The sequence below is a fragment of the Dermacentor variabilis genome, chromosome 2 (assembly GCF_050947875.1).
Source record: "Dermacentor variabilis isolate Ectoservices chromosome 2, ASM5094787v1, whole genome shotgun sequence".
NCBI lineage: Eukaryota > Metazoa > Arthropoda > Arachnida > Ixodida > Ixodidae > Dermacentor > Dermacentor variabilis.
In genome coordinates, this window is record NC_134569.1 from 258,922,141 (window position 1) to 258,936,333 (window position 14,193).

General features: G+C 48.3%; 1 protein-coding gene across 14 annotated transcripts in view; it reads left to right on the plus strand.

Moving 5' to 3' along the window:
• The window catches only part of mio (GATOR complex protein mio), a 560,893-nt gene that overhangs the window by 435,170 nt on the left and 111,530 nt on the right, over positions 1-14,193 (plus strand). Inside the window, exon 25 of one of the 14 annotated variants that reach the window (XR_012826275.1) lies at positions 7,417-7,874. The exons of the other annotated variants lie outside the window; for them this stretch is intronic. The gene's annotated coding sequence lies outside the window, so the exon portion shown is untranslated. The remainder of the gene's footprint in view (positions 1-7,416; positions 7,875-14,193) is intronic. 14 annotated transcript variants of the gene reach the window in all.

A 14,193-nucleotide genomic window follows, 5' to 3' on the forward strand; every position in this document is an offset into this window, starting at 1 on the left:
CCTCTTCGCGGAGCCATACCTCGAAAACGGAATCACCTTCGTTCGTCGAAACTCCTGTTCACCGGTACAGTCGCCGCCTGCTAGGCCTGACGCCCGAGTTCAACCCTTTGCAGGACCCCGCTGGAACGCGTCTACCTACTTCCGTCATGGCTACTGCAACTCCATCGCAGGTGACGCAGAAGAGACTGCGCAGCGCCTACTCGAATCCCGTATTCAAAAACCAAACGAGAGCGTAGCCATGCATGCAGAAGACATGACCCGCCTTTTCCGCAGAGCAGACCCTGAGATGGCCGAAGAAGTTACGCTATCTCTTGCGCGGAGTGAAGGAGGAACTGTTTGCCGGACTCGTGAGGAACCCACCGACGACAGTCGTCGAATTCGCCAAGGAGGCTACCGCTATAGAACGGGCACTAAAGCAACGGTACCGCCAATATGATCGCACGAACTCGCCGGTGAATGCTTCAATTCTACCTGAGAGCTACGGCACGTCTCTGCGTGAAGTCATCCGGGAGATTGTGCGAGAGGAGATCCGGCAGCTCGGGATTTCTCCTATGGCACCAGCGGTGGCTTCTGTCACTGATATCGTTCGGGAGGAAGTTCGACAGGCCTTTTCGTCCTCCGACCGGCAGGCGATGCCGCGACGGCTAACCTACGCGGAAGCTGTCTGTCGTCCACCTCCCGTGACTTCGATGCTGCTGACACCGTCGACCACTACGACACAGCCAGCACCGCCACCCCCGACGCCATATTTTCGCCAGTCACAGCCGCCGCCAGCTATGCCGTATCGCCGCCAGCCGATCGCTGCGCCTCGGTCTTACGGCGAATCCCCTGTGGGCTACCCGCTTCGAAAGACCGATTTGTGGCGCACCGCTGACCGCCGGCCGCTGTGCTTTCATTGCGGCGAAGCTGGACATGTTTATCGCGCGTGCCACTACCGCGCAGCCGGGTATCCAAGGTTTCCCAACTGCAATTACCCTGTGTTTGATGCTGCACGTACCTGCGACGACAATTCTACAAACTTTCGGCCAGAAGGTTCAGCGACGCCTCGATCACGTTCCCCTTCTCCGATTCGTTATACCCCACCGGCCCGTCGCGATTTTTCTGACGCCTCTAGGGGCAGGTCCCCTAGCCCACGCCGGGGAAACTAGAAGCAGCGACCTCCGGGGGTGAGGTTGCAAACCGTCTAGCTTTCCAAGAGCCCCCATCACCGACGACCGACGACTCTAAAACTCCGACGTCTCCAGCTGCACCCCCTGTAACCGATGCCGTCAGCGCCGATCTTGTCGTTTTCATTGACGGCCACCAGGTGGCCGCTCTCGTCGATACTGGTTCGTATTTTTCGATAATAAGTCAAAAGCTGGCCGACAGGTTGAGAAAAGTGAAGACGCCTTGGACCGGGCCCAACATCAGAACTGCCGGCGGCCAGTTGATGACGCCGATCAGAAAATGCACAGCCAGGATAGTAATCGCCGGTGAAACCTTCGTCGCCACCCTCGTCATTCTCTTTGAGTGCTGCAAGGAACTTATATTGGGCATGGATTTCTTGAGAGAGTACGGTGCAGTGATTAATGTCCGTGACCTCGTCGTCACATTTTCTACGAGCTCAGACGACGTCGACTCCGCGGCGCACCAGCGACCCCGCTTACGTATCGCCGACGACGACGTCACGCTTCTGCCGCGAAACTGTGCCCTCGTACCTGTTATCTGCGACAACTTGAACACCGGGACTGGTGTCACCGAAAACATCGACGCACTGGCACTGAGTCAAGGCGTTTCCATCGCCAGGGCCGTAATTAACGTACATGACGGACGTGCTGAACTCCTGCTGACGAATTTTACCAGGGAACGTCGACACATTGTTAGAGGCACGGCTGTTGCTTACTTCGACGAATTTACCTCAATACATGACTGCCTCCCAGCAGAGCACGCGACGGCCACCGTGGCCATGCCTGCCCCTGTGGTTGATATCAGTTCCACCTTGTCACCCGTCGAACGTAACAGCCTTCTTGAGCTCATCGATGAGTTTAAGAGCTGCTTTTCATCTACGTCACGAGTCAGCCAGACGCCGCTCACTAAGCACCGTATTGTTACCGAAGCCGACGCCAGACCAATTCGGCAGAATCCTTATTGTGTGGCACCGAAAGAGCGCGAGGCGATACAAACGCAAGTGAAGACGATGCTTGAGGACGGGGTTATTCGGCCATCTAAGAGTCCTTGGGCATCGCCTGTCGTGTTGGTGAAAAAAAAGGACGGTAGCCTGTGCTTCTGCGTCGACTACCGAAAACTCAACCAGATCACAAAGAAAGACGTTTATCCGCTGCCGCGTATCGACGATTAACTGGACAGGCTATGAAACGCACGTTACTTTTCGTCGATGGACTTGAAAAGCGGCTACTGGCAAATAGAAGTTGATGAGAGAGACCGTGAGAAGGCCGCATTTGTGACGCCCGACGGACTTTATGAATTTCAGGTGCTCCCCTTCGGTTTGTGTTCTGCGCCAGCAACGTTTCAGTGACTAATGGACACGGTACTCTCCGGCCTCAAATGGCAAACCTGTTTGGTGTACCTCGACAACGTGATTGTTTTCTCTGCCACGTTCGAGGAACACTTACAGAGACTAAAGACGGTCTTTGAAGCAATACGCTCAGCTGGTCTAACCTTGAAGCCTGAAAAGTGCCATTTTGGCTTTGAAGAACTTCAATTTCTCGGTCACGTTGTCAGTCGTGAAGGTGTCCGACCTGACCCTGATAAAACCTCTGCCGTTGCTAATTTCCCAACGCCATCAGATAAAAAGGCCGTGCGACGTTTTCTGGGCCTTTGCGCCTACTACCGACGCTTTATTGCGGACTTTTCGCGCATCGCATGGCCATTAACGCATCTAACCAGAGAAGATGTCCCCTTCGTATGGGGTGAAGACCAGCAACGGGCATTTCACGACCTACGGCAACGCCTGCAGACGCCTCCCGTGCTCGCACACTTTGATGACGACGCTCCTACGATTCATCATACTGACGCTAGTAATGTCGGCCTCGGCGCAGTGCTTGTACAGCGGCAGGACGGCGCCGAAAGAGTGATTGCTTACGCCAACAGGACGCTATCAAGAACGGAGGCAAACTACTCCACGACAGCAAAAGAATGTCTCGCACTGGTGTGGGCCGTCCTGAAATTTCGGCCATATTTGTATGGTCGGTGTTTCACCATTGTCAGTGATCATCATGCGCTTTGCTGGCTGCCTAATTTAAAGGATCCAGCTGGTCGGCTAGCACGCTGGAGTCTTCGTCTCCAAGAGTTCGACTTCACGGTTGTCTACAAATCAGGGAAACAACACACCGATGCCGACTGCCTTTCTCGGTCTCCTGTTCAGACTGTAGTGCACGACGATGATGACACAGCTTTTCTAGGCGTGCTAGATACTGTCGCCGTTTCACGCCATCAACGCGAGGACGCAGAACTGGTTCCTCTTTTTGATTACTTAGAGGGAAGAACTGGCAGCATGCCGAGGTTATTCGCCAGAGGGCTGCCTTCATTCTGCTTGCGCCAGACGTTCTGTATAAAAAGAACTTTTCACCTAGTGGCAGCAGCTACCTACTCGTCATTCGCGACGAAGTCCTACACGCCTGTCACAACGAGCCGACCGCTGGTCACTTGGGCTACACTCGGACATTAGCAAGAATTAGGCTCAAGTACTATTGGCCGAGACTTGCGTCGATCGTGAAACGTTACACACAGACATGCCTGGATTGCCAGCGCCGCAAAGCCCTACCCGGCAAGCCAGCTGGACTGCTGCATCCTGTTCAGATACCACAAGCGCCGTTCGAACAAATTGGCATGGACCTTTTAGGTCCGTTTCCACTGTCTATTGCCGGAAATAGATGGATAATCGTCGTCACGGATTATCTTATGCGATACGCCGAAACAGGTGCTATCCAACGTGGAGCAGCAGCCGAAGCAGCGCGATTTTTTGTCGAAGCCGTCGTCCTAAGGCATGGCGCTCCCGCAGTGGTCATAACAGACAGAGGATCTGCGTTCACGGCTGCGCTTCTGGATACCGTGTTGCGACTAAGTGGTACTACTCACCGAAAGACCACGGCTTACCATCCCCAAACCGGTGGGCTGACAGAACGTCTGAATAAGACTCTGGCAGACATGATGAGTATGTACATCAACGTCGACCACAAGCACTGGGACGAGATTTTACCATATGTTACATTTGCATATAACATGGCTCGCCAAGAGACAACACGCGTGACGCCTTTCAACCTCGTTTACCAACGCGAAGTGACAACCATATTGGACGCAATGCTGCCGCACGAGTGCGGTGACGACGAGACTGGTGCCGAGGAGTTTACGCAATGCGCAGAGGAAGCCAGGCAGCTTGCGCGTTTGCGAATCAAAGCACAACAGGAATACGATGCCCGACACTACAATCTTCGACACAGACCCGTCACGTACAACGTCGGTGACCAGGTGTGGGTCTGGACTCCGATTCGTCGGCGGGGGCTGTCTGAAAAGCTCCTGCGAAGATACTTCGGCCCGTACACAGTTCTGCGCCGCATCAGCGATGTTAATTATGAAGTTGTCCCCGACAGCCATAGCTGCTCCTAACGCCGGCGGCATCTGCCCGAGGTTGTGCATGGGCTTCGTATGAAGCCATACATTTCCTCATGACCTCAACTTTGCACCGCCTGTGCACAGCCTTCGGACGTTGGTGCATCGGGACGATGCCCTTTTTTTTCAAAGGGGGGGCAAATGCCACATCCTATATGGTCACTGCGGGTATGTGCCAGGCGATGAGAACGACGCTGAAGTAGCGCGCGAGTGGAAAAACAGAGACGACAACGACGTCGCGTTGACTGCTCTGATAAAGTGCTTCCATACGTCCTCTACGCCGGCTTTCCCGTCTTCTACTAGGCTGCGACAATATGAACATGCCGAGCTCATTCTATGTCGCTATCTTCCTTATCGCTGTCATCTCGTTGCGGCGCATGCAAAAAGTGTTTCCTGTTGTCTAATCCAACAATGGACGTTTTTCTAAGAAAAAGTAAGAAAGCTTACCTCTCATGCAGGCCAAACAGAAAAGTGAGGACAGGGTTCACAAAATGAAAATAGCATTTACTGAATATGAACATGCCGAGCTCATTCTATGTCGCTATCTTCCTTATCGCTGTCATCTCATTGCGGCGCATGCAAAAAGTGTCTCCTGTTGTCTAATCCAATGATGGGCATTTTTCTCATCGATGCCGAAGTCCCGCTCGGCTCGAACGTTTGATGATACTTCTGCGGCCAGCACAACTTTTCGTTTGAAAGTGGCACTAAAATGGCATCTCCCGTTTGGTGTCATTGTGATAATGTCACACCGCACACCAATACGACACAGGTCAAAATGGTGATGTTGCTCGTGTACTTCAGTTAACTACCAGCACGGCTAGTATCGGCTGCAATACTGACTTTTCTAGATGGCGCTAGCTATGCAACGCGACCATGCAATTTCAATTAAAAACTGGCGTTTTTTGAAATCCTCGAATCTAAGCCGACCCTAGAGTTTGGTATATGATTATCTGAAAAAACACTATGCCTAGATGCGAATAAATATGGTATATTCAAATTTGACCTTTTATGCAAATAAGTACAGTCGACAGCAGATTTTTGTTACATGGAAAGGGCCATCAACTTTTATGAATTATCGGGGAATCGAAAAAACAAACTGAAATGCAAAAAACAGTCATTTTGTTGAATTTGAAAGTCTGTGACCAAAGATGGGGTTTCGTGCCGTGTCGATGGTATCTTCGCATTGGTGATATGAAGCGGAGCCTGCAACGCCCACTGCAGTGGCTGGTAATTTCGGCCGCAGTGATATGATGCGATCATGAAGACCTTGGGCAGAGAAGAGCAAACATTTTGTCGGCTTCTAGCTTCAGCCTGTCTCCTAAATTTAAGATAATGCAACTCGCAGCACTAAACGTGTGGGAAAACAGCGCGCACGACCGCGCCCTGGTAATGTCAGCTGGCCCACTCTTCGCACCCGCCCCCTTGGTGCATGGTCGGCATGTGCACACAGCTGCACTGACCGCCCTGCACAGCCACAGCTGGGCTAGAAAAAAATACTTGCGCTCACTTGGCCCGCACCACAGGCTTGATTATATTGTCACATGTTCAGAACATTTGGAAAAAGACAAAGTGCAACCCGTAATATCAATTTCATTACTTTTTAAAGTGGCAGCACTGTAAAATTTGTTTACAAACTTTTTCTCAGCGTTATGCTCCAATAAAGTAAAATTTGCTTGAAATTTTTTGTTATAGAGGCCACAGATGCAGATGCCACACAGGCAGGCTTGACTCCGTGAGCTTACACTCTTCAGTTCAGTAAGCGCACACAAACTTGTTAGGCGTTTGCTTACATAGTAGGCCATACATGAGGGCGGGCTTTACACGAGTAAATACATTACATGATGCATACCTGTATCTTCTTTTTTATGTCACACACTGTTTTTTCGTTGCAAATGCGAGCAGGGTGAAAAGTTTCCCTAGTCTTTGTAGCATTACTTACTGCACATCTACAAAACAGAGCATAGTTTTAATGCAAATGTTCGCACTACAGAGCATGTACTTGACGCTGCCATGTAGTTCTTTCATCTTAAGTCGCTGCTGTCAAGAGTCACACATATGATGAGGCAAGTGGTACATTAGTGTATATTATACTGCTCATGAAAATTTCAGTTGTATAGTCTGGCATCACAGGATTATATGTCATTCCTTAAGTATGGTGCAGAATCACTAAGGGATGATGTAATTATCCTTAGAGCTCTTTTCTGGCAAGTACATACTGGAGCATGCAGCATGAAGCAGGTGTATAACCTCATGATTCCGTACGCTAGGTGAGGTGACAGTGAAATATATGTGTGTCAGGTGCAGTGCAGTAGAAACCCGCTCTTACGTTCCTCGGAGTTGCGTTTTCCCGGCTGCTGCACCGTTTTTGCCCAGTCCCAGCACAGCTCACATAGAATCTCATGTATTGCAATCCCTGCTGTTACGTTGTAGCTGTGAAAACATTTCCCCGTGATACATCACAACCTGTTATCCTGAACCCACCCGGGCAACACACAGCAACGCGGCTGCATTGCCTGGGTGGGTTCGGGCATAACCTCTTAGGTAACTTTTGTGCCTGCCAGATGACTGCAAAACGGCCATCATTAATAGAGGTGCCGCTTACATAGGGTGAGAGTCCAGCATATTGAGGGCAGCGACAAACCTCACCAGGCACTAGGTGATCATGGTACGGCATTGCCGCAGGGTATTGGCAGCAGGTGACCTAAGTTGTTTGCACTATTCACATAATAATGGTTCTGAGTGGTGGTTGCAGGTGGTTGCTCGGGTGCAATTGATAAAAGGGAATGCCATGTTCTTCGGCCCGAACAGGCTCATGGTGCCAAGTACAGGAACCTCGACAAGGCTCTTCTTACCTGGTTTAACAAGGTCGCACTGCTGGTGTTGACTTCGATGGCATTATATTACGTGAGAAGGCAATGGAGAGAGCCCACAGACAGACCATCACTGACTTTGTGGCGCCAAATGGCTGGATCGACTGTTTCCGGAAGAGGCGCAGCATCGCTTATAAGACGCTAAGCGGAGAAGCAGCAAGTGTGAACTTGGAAACAGTTAATGATTGGAAGGCCACACTATCGCATACGATGACTGCGTCATCATGGATGCTACTGTCATGACATTGAGAGTGTCAAAGCATTGCCTAGATCATTGCAAACTCGGTTACGAGTGAAGCCGTTGAATGCGATAATGATGACGAGCCACAAGATTCCGGTCAAGTTGGCAGATCTAAGGTGTGGAGAAGCCGTCACAGCTCTGGACCTTCTCCGCAGGTACGTCACACCTCAAAGCGACGCTAACAACAGTGCAGCCTCTCAGGCTATAGAGAAATGCGTGGTGCTTTCCAGCGAGTGAAAGAAATGGCAATCCTCCATTCTCGATTTTTCTAAGCCCTAAGCTCACTTTGCAGAAATACATTGTTTCAAGTCAAAGCTGCACTGTTTTCATTCATTTTTGGAGCTTTCCTCACTGTTGTGTTTTCCCGGCTGCTACATTTTTTTTTTCCTGGTCCAGTGAAAAACATATGAACGGGATTCACTGTATTTTTTTTTAGTGAAATCTTTTTAGCTTAATGTGAAACCTGCTGCTGCTAACCTTCTAGCAAGGTGGTCAATGCAAGGACCCTAATGAAAAGATGAGTCAAGTTTAACACCGAGATATTTGTTTCAACCTGCTGTAGGGCCACGCCTATTAATAAGAGTGCAGTAAATATGCCCTCGTTTCCTGTTTGAGGCAAATGCAACAATTGTAATTTTTTTGTTGAATTTTTCTTCGAAGTACAGAAACGAGTCTGCCAAAGCTGCAGCAGTTTGTGGGGCAGCGCCCAGTAGCTGATGACATCACCATTGAGTACTATCCAGTACAGAAAAGCAATGGAAAAGCAGAGAAGGAAATGAAGAAGGCAGAATAAATTGCAATACTATTTTTTTAAAGTTGCACATATATGCTTATACAAAGAAAAATATAGTAACACTTACAGAAACACAATTACTGTAAGTGAGATTCGAGCAGTTTGCATTGCAAACTGCTCAGCTAATCCCACAACAGGACTGACAGATCTAGCCTGCCGGCCCGATCGCGGGCACGCTGGGCGCCCAGGATTTGGTCCTCAAAAACAGGACTTCGCAGGAGCGCGTCCCACTCTTCCTTGGTGAACTTCGGGCCCGTTGGCCTGCACTCCCAGAGCATGTGAGACAAAGTAGCAACCTCACTACAGGCCACACAAGAACAATTTGGGTAAATCTCAAGGTATTTGCTGTTAAGGGACGTTGGATTTGGGTAGGAGTTAGTTTGCAAGAGTCTGAGCGCACACACACACGCAGCTGCAGACACGTAACATTTCCTAAGGCATTTCCCAAATAGAGTTCGCGCTTCAGGTGCAGTAAAGCAATAACACGTCCAAAGATCATGACCGGGGACATAAGGGGTGCAGTATTTTTGGGACCATAGATATATTAAGGTGGCTGTTTGTTCAAAAAGCATAACGAAATTGGGCATGCGGGAGAAATGAAGAACAATATTTTCACTGATCGACATGTACAGATTTTAAAATGCTTTTCAGGATGCTGTTAACTTTATTACTCCACAAAACAAAACAATAATAAAAACAACTGCCATACCTCGGTAGAGAGAGAGAGAAGAGAGGAAGGAAAGGCAGGGAGGTTAACCAGACTGAGTCCAGTTTGCGACCCTCCACATAGGGAGGGGAAGGGGGAGTGAAAAAGAAGAGAGAGAAGACACGAGCCTATATCACACCTGCACATGCATGAAGCAGCATGTCTATAGTCGGGCACTCCAGCCTGCGACACATCAGAGTTCTGCTATCCGATCAGTGCCAGGATTTGCGCGTTTGCGGCCGTCACTTTACACCGGAAGATTACTAACGCAATAGCGTTTCTCTAGTCTGGTATTAGGGTAAACACAAGCACAAGGGGACAGGGCCTGGCCATTTGACTGTGCCGTTTCACGGGATGAGCAGAAGCGCAAACATGAATGGTCTGCACGGTGCAGCTACCTGGTGGCACAGAGCTCAACCAAACACAGTAGCAGAAACTAAGTGTATTCTTCTTTGCTGCTGGTGTAAACTTTTTGCAGAAGGATAATCATTAACATGTTTTTGTAAATGGTATGGTATGGTATGATGAACTTTATTTAATGTCCTGAAGATCAACCCTTAGGTTGACAAAGGCGGCTCCCACGTCTGTACAGTAAGGTTTAACCTTATCGCCATATCATGGGCCTTCTGGACGGCCTGTACTTGATCGAAAAGAACTCCACTGTGTAGGACTCGCCGCCACCAATTTCTCTCCTTGTCACATTCTGTGAAAGTCACAGGACACTGCCAAAGCATGTGATCCAGAGTAATGAGGCCATTACACTTCTCGCAATTGATTGGTATCTCTCTTTCAGGGTATATCTTGTTTATAAAGTTTGGACTTGGATAAGTTCTTGTTTGCAACAATCTCAGAGTCACTGCTTGAGCTCGATTGAGCTTAGCGTGTGGCACTGGGAATTCCCTTCTGTTCATGTAGTAATGCCTCGTGATTTCATTATATGTAAGTAATTGGTCGCTGTTCTCCTTCTGTATATTATTAAGGTCCTGGTCACATAGTGCACGGATAGTAATTCCTCGTGCAGCTGCGTTAGCCATCTCGTTTAAATTCTTCCAAGATGGATCTTTAAATTCTTCCGAGATGGATCGACAGACCCCATGTGCGCAGGAAACCAGCGGATTTCGATCTCTTGGCTGTCCCACACACCAATTAGCTGGGCAGCCCTTTTGGTTACAAAGCCATTGGTAAGCTGTCTAATAGCCATCTTAGAGTCACTGTAAATCTTCATCCACTTATTATTCCTTAAAGCCAATGCAATCGCTACTTGTTCCGCGACTGTTGTGTCTTTAGTCATGATTGTAATAGCATCCCAAGTGAGACCATCTGCATCTACTACTACTGCCGTAAAGTCTTTCTTTCCTCTGACCCACGCAGCATCTACAAAAGCCGCATGTTCTCTGTCGTGTTCTATCTCTTGCAGGAGAGCTTTGGTTCTTGCCTTTCGTCTTTCCAGGTTGTGCACCGGGTGCATACTTCTGGGGAAATGAGTCGTCTTGATTATCTCTCTTGTGCTATCTTTTAGCTCTACTGTGCCTTCACCTGAAATTTTGGATTCGTTTGGGCACCACCCTACCTCTTCTAGTATTGCTCTACCTGGTCTTGTTCCAGAGAGCCTCTCTCTGTGGGCAATTTGCTGAGCTTCAATTATCTCAGCTACTGTGTTGTGGAGCCCCAGTTTCATTAATTTGTTATCTAGCGTGTTAATCGGTAACCCCCACTGTTGTTTTGACTGGCCTTTTAATTAATCTGTTCAACTTGTTTAGCTCTGTTTGTGTCCAACTGAGCATCCCAGCTATATATGAGAAGTGACACAAGGCGAAAGCGTGGACCAGTCTCATGGCACTCTCCTCTCCCAGCCCTCTGTGTCTGTTAGGGATTCTCCTTAGCAGTCTTATTACCTCCACAGACTTGCTTGTGATGTGTCGTATTGTTCTTCCGTTTGCCCCATTTGCCTCCAGGAATAACCCTAAGACTCTAATGGATTCTACTTGCTTAATAGATTCGCCTGCCTTCGTGGTTAGTACTAACCTGGGTTCTTCCTCGGGAACATATCCCCTCGGTTTTCTACCCCTTCTTCTGTTCTTGAGTACAAGGAGTTCAGACTTATTAGCAGAGCATTTGAGTCCCATGTCTTCTAAAATAGACTCTACCTCATAGATGCTCTGCTGAAGTCTGCTTCCCGCATGTCCCATACTTTCTTCAGCAGTCCATATAGTCACATCGTCTGCATAAATGGTAAAGTGAATGCCCTCGATCCCTTTTAATCCCTTTGCCACTTTTGACTTGGCCAGGTTGAAAAGCATAGGTGACAAGACCGACCCTTGTGGTGTCCCTCTGTCACCGAGATCCATCTTCTTTGATTTAATATCCCCGAATCTAAGGTGAGCTGAACGATTGCCAAGAAAGGTTTTGACCACTTCATAGAGTTTTCTCCCCAATCCCAGTTCGGAAATCACTTCAAGTATTGCTCTATGCTTAATTCTGTCAGAAGCTTTTTTGACATCCAACCCCAAGAGAGCTCGAGTGTTTTTTGGTTTAGCTAATAGCAGTTGATGCTTGATTAGCAACATTGCATCTTGTGTGCACAAGCCTAATCTGAAACCAATCAGATTGTACGGTAGGATGTCATTGTCCTCCACATATTTCGTTAACCTGTTCAATATGACATGCTCCATCGTCTTCCCTAGACATGATGTTAACGAAATTGGCCTCAGATTGTCCAAGTTGAGTTGCTTGCCCGGCTTTGGTATTTAGATAGTACTGGCCATCCTCCATTCTTCTGAATATACCCCATCTTTCGATAGTTCATTAATGTATGTGGTCAGATATTTTATTGATTCGTCGTCCAAATTCTTAAGCAATCTGTTAGAGATGCCATCCGGGCCAGCTGCTGACCTACTATTCAGATCATACAGTGCCGTGCGTACCTCACTTTCAGTGAATTCCTGATCCATATATGTATTTGCATTCTACCCCTAAGTAATCAGGATAACTCACATCCTGATTCTTTTTCGTGAGAGGCAAGTATTTAGTAGCCAGTCGCTCCATTATGCTCTCTGCGCTTGCAGTCTGACTTTCCTGGTGTACCAGTTTCACCACTGCTGTACATCTATTCGATTTAGTGCCTTTTTCGTCTGAGCAGACTCCAATTGCCTCCACGTTTTATCCTTTCGTCTACATTTTACACACCTCATCCCATTTTTGTTTCTGCAAATATCGTGCATGTTCCTCTATATTCTTATTGAGCTCAGCAATGCATTTCCTAAGTTTCCTGTTTAAGCATTGTGATTTCCATCTTTGTAAAATCGATTGCTTGGCTTCGATCAAATGCGCCAATCTACTATCAATTTGTTTGACCTCTTCCTCTGTCTCTATAGCCTTAGTTGCTGCATTCAAGTCGTCCCTAAGCCGAGCCACCCACTCTTGTACTCTGATGCGCCCCTTTCTATCTGTGTCTGCTCTGTCATTTCTGATTTTTCTAAAGTGATCCCAGTCTATGTAAGTGAAATGCTTTACCTCCACCCCCGTCATTTCCACCATATATAATGGTCACTTCCTAGGTCCGTACCAGAGTTGATCCAGTCTGCCCTGGGTAAGATATAAGTGAAGGATAAGTCCGGGGTAGTGTCCCTACACGTGGAACTGCCACACCTGGTAGGAAAGGCTGGGCCCGTGATAAGAGAAAGGCCTAATTCCGTGGCGAGATGCCAGATTCCTTCCCCTTTCTTACTACTCCAGCGGTAACCCCAAGATTGGTGTGGGGCGTTGAAGTCCCCTCCTATTATGAGTGGCGCAGTTTTGGCTACCTTCATGGCCTTATTAAAAATTGCTCTGAAGCTCTGTCTCATCTCTATGGGACTGCTATATACGTTGAGGCAGAACAAGCTTTGCGATTTACCTCTGTGCCTTTTTGGGACCATTTCTATCAATATGTATTCAATTTTACTCGCCCCTAATTTTAGATCGTGCTCTATGTAGGGAATTTGCTTGTCAATTAAGGTGGCAATTCCTCTGCCTGGTTCTTTGCCTTTGCAGACCGAGTTGAAGCCGGACAGCCTGATCTCCTCCGCTAGAGTTTCCTGCAGCATCATTAATTTCAGCCTATTTTCAACCGTTTTGATTATCTGTGCTAGTGACACTCATTTTTGCTGAAATCCTCTACAGTTCCACTGCCACACACTAAGTCTATTTTTGTTATCCATTATTATTGTCGTTGCCCCCTGACTTGCTACCCCCTGTCACTGTTCGCTTGACTGTACCACCTACCGCTCCTGGGGGTGTTCTAGCGCTTTCGGCTTCCGAGGGCATATATTCTTCATCTCTCTCCTTGCGCCTCTAGCTTTTTCAACCTTTTCTCGGCTATTAACTTCCACTTCCACGTTTTATCCACCTTAAGGTTAATGCTGTCTACCGTGTCCTTTAGGTCTCTAATCGCATTCCTAATTTCCTCCAGAACCGAGCACATCGATTCTGCCTCTGGAACTACAGCTCTCTTTTTGGGTGCTGTGTGTTTTCTTCTTCCTGGCTGTTACTTCTACACACCGGCTTAGCTATTGCCACACTGCCGCTTTCTGTCCTCAACCCTTTTTTCATTTCCTGCATCTGCTGCTTAAGTTCTTCATTTGCTTTCTTTAGTGATATAACCTCTCTGATCAGCTGTTCTACTCTGGCATCATTGCTTTGTTCGTGCGAGGCTAGCGCACCTGTGACTTTCACAGTACCTTTGACTTTCTCGGCCCAGGTCGCTCCTGGCTCCTTTTTCTTGTTTGTCTTCGGCTCCTGCTCCTTGAAGCGCACCTGCGCCTCCCGAGACATGGAATGGTTTCTTCCCCTCGATGTTGAGCGCTGTCTTGATCTTGATGTGCTTCTCGAGCGTGAGTGCCTTCCGGCGCCTGGAAGGGTTTCCTTTGTCGGTTGGGCCGATTCCATCTCGGTCTCCACTTTGGAGTGTTGTCTTCTTCTTACTCTTACTACATAT